Consider the following 3,490-nt stretch of genomic DNA (forward strand, 5'->3'; position numbering starts at 1 on the left):
CAACCTTTTCTCCATTTATCATGACGTTACCTCCTGGTCCAGTTGTGAGGATTGTTTTGTTTTCTTTAGATTGAAGGCTGCACTCCTTGAACTTCATCAGCAGGTGCCTCAAGTCCTTCTGACTTAGCAGCAAGTAAGTTTGTGTCATCTGCATATTGCAGGTTGTTAAGTCTTCCTCCAATCCTGATGCCACATTCTTCATATAATCCAGCTTCTCTGATGGTGTGCTCAGCATACAGATTGAATAAGTATGGTGAGAGGATACAACCCTGACACACACCTTTGCTGATTTTAAACAGGGCACCTTGTTTGATTCGCACAATTGCTTCTGGATCCATGTACAAGTTCTGCATGAGCACAAGGAAGCATTCTGGAATTCCCATCTTCTCAAGGTCATCCATAGCTTGTTATGATCCACACTAGTCAAATGCTTTGACATAGTCAATAAAATACAAGTAAACATCTTTCTGGTATTATCTGCTTTGAGCCAACATCTATCTGATAGCAGCCGCCATACCCTTTTTTCCTATGTCCTCTTCTGAATCCGGCCTGAACCTCTGTCATTGTACCGCTGCAATCATTGTTGGGTGATCTTCAGCAAAATTGTACTTGCATGTGCTATCAATGATATTGTTCTATAGTTTGAGCATTCTGTTAGGTTCACCTTTCTTTGTAATAGACACAAGTAAGGATCTCTTCCACTCAGTTGGCCAAATAGTTGACTTGCAAATTTCCTGGCATAGATGAATAAGTGCTTCCAGCGCTTCATCAGCTTGTTGAAACATTTCAATTGGTAGTCCATCAATTCCTGGAGGCTTGCTTTTGGCTAATGCTTTCAGTACATCTTGGACTTCTTTCTTCAGTACCATTGGTTCCTGATCATATGCTACCTCTTGAAATGGCCGAATGCTGACCAGTTCTTTTTGGTACAGTGACACTGTATGTTCTTTTCATCTTCTTTTGATGCTTTGCCATCATGCAATACTTTGCCCATAGAATCTTTCAATATCGCAACTCAAGGCTTGAGTTTTTTCCTTAGTTATTTAATTTAAGATATGTTGATATCTTCCTTTTTAGTTTTCTGATTCTTTGTCTTTGCACATTTCGTTATCACGTTACTTTGTCTTCAGTAACATTATCATGTTACTTTAAACTTTTTCTGTTCAGCTAGAAGTTTGAGAATCACTGAGTGGTGAATAGAGACAGAAGAAGACCTCATCTGAGCCACCGGCGTTCGTTTGCACTTCATGCACAAGGAGAGCTAGGTCAAAGGGGAGGACTCAGACCCAGCCTTGACCCTCAGGCAGCCTCTCACTTTGCTCTGTGAGAACTAATGTAGGCAGAATGGGATGCCAGGGCGACCAGGATCGGGGGTTACTGGAGAGGCCCCCAAGTAGAGGGGTCCTTCAGGCCACGTAGAGAATAATGGCAAGGGGTAAGTTTGTTTGGGACAACCCTGCTTCAAACAAGTCTGTCTGCTCCATTTTCCCAACAGTGTGCTCATTTCGTGTCTCTGTGCCACACAGATGTAATTTTCAGGATACTTTTCATAATGCTACTATAGATTACTCACTCTCTGATACCAGTCAATGCTGACTCAGAGTGACCCTATGGGACAGGATAGACCTACCCCTGTGAGTTTCCGAGACTCTCGCTCTTGATGAGAGTAGAAAGCCACTTCTTTCACCCTAATAGACTACAGGGTAGTGTAAATATTGCTTTTATATATTCTGGGACATCAAAAAAAGTTGTGTGGCACACTTTATGGTTATGTTCAATTTATTGCCATGTCTGGAACTGAACTCTCAATATCTCTGAGATATGTTTGTCTGTACTCGTGTGTTTACTTACCGAAGGCTGTAAAGTAGATGTCAGTTTTCCACCCCCCTCATTTACTAGTTGAGGAAACTGAATAAACTAAGTATTAAAATGGAATTTCCTGATTCTCCTCTTACCCTATTCCATCTCTGTGTTGCCAGCATCCAGCTCAAGGTGTGGCTCTGTCACGTAGTGTTTTTTTTTTGTTTTTTTGTTTGGTAACTCCAGAATACTGTGGGAAAGGGTTTCTTGTTGTGTGTGTTGAATCAGTTCCAGCTCCTAGGAGGGAGTTCTAATTCATATTGGCAATTTAGTCACCGACTCTATTGCTAAGGGTTGAATTGTTTCTCCAAAAAAGATAGGACGGAATCTTAATCTCTGGTACCTATGCATATGACCTTGTTTGGAAATAGAATCTTTGAGGATGTGCATGAGGTCATACGTGAGTAGAATGTGTCTTAATCCAATGTAAGTGGTGTTCAATGAAAGAGGAAGAAGAGGCCTAGCTAGAAAAAAAAAAAGACGTGAAGATAGAGGAAAAGATTAAAGGATGCACTTGCAAGGCAAAGAGCACAGATAATGCAGGAGCCAGCAGATGCTGTGAAGAGGGAAGGACAGATCTCCTCTAAAAGACCAAGCTCCAGAGATAGCCTGGTCGTGCTGATACCTTGATTTCGGGCTGAAACTCTCTAAAACTGGGAGGCCATAAATGTCTGTTATTGTAAGCCACCCAGTTAGGGTACTGTGTCATGACAGCCCTGAGCAACTACGTGCCATTATTTCCATGTACAACAATCTATGGTACATTTACTCATTTGTTCAATGACAGTCATGTCATCATCTTCTGGAACATCATAACAATCCAAACCCTTATTTTCGGGGAGGTCTTATTTTCAGGGCATGCCTTATATTTCAGTGAGGCAAAACTGTTAAGTAGGTCTTATTTTCGGGAGATTTTTACTTTCGGGGAAGCAGGGTAATAGATCTACTATGTGCAAAGCTTAGCTCTTCCTTTCCATCAGATGGGGAAGAAAGACCCAGAAATGACCCCTTGCCTGGCTGACCATTGTCCTAACTCATCACAGAAACCTTGGCACATAGCACAAAATGCAGTACTTTATGGGTCCTCAAAAGATTTGTGTTTCACCATGTTGCAACACAGTGAATTATTTAATATAGCGCTCGTAGTCATAGCCTTTATTACCCCCATCCGATGACCTTCATTTTTCTGATGGGTCTGGGTTAGAAGGGAAAGATACTAATTGGATGATAGGATTCAACTGAAAGAGATCATTAACAGAGCTAATTATGATTGTCATCCTGTTGGATATGAAATGAGCCACTGCAGAAGTCAGAAGGGGGCAATTATACTACCAGCAAGAGAGAGAGCCAGAAGTGAGTGCTTCCTTTGGACCCTGAGGTTCCTGTGCATTGACCCTCCTTGATCCAGGAGACAGCTGTGACATGAGAGGAGCGGCGGCAGCATCACCACCACCAGAACCAGGAGCCAGAGCATGTGACCGCAGTGGAAGTTCCAGCACAGAGAAAAGTAAAACAGTGCTTTGGAGCAGAAGGCTGGCTTGTCTAGTGGGGCCTCCGAGCAGTTACTTGGGCGAGCTGGGTTTGCTGACCCATGGAGCTGGAGCTGGAATGGAGTCCCTTCAGACTGAGG

Source organism: Echinops telfairi, unplaced genomic scaffold (genome assembly GCF_000313985.2).
Source record: "Echinops telfairi isolate 266 unplaced genomic scaffold, ASM31398v2 ScPeMD7_31;HRSCAF=116, whole genome shotgun sequence".
Lineage (NCBI taxonomy): Eukaryota > Metazoa > Chordata > Mammalia > Afrosoricida > Tenrecidae > Echinops > Echinops telfairi.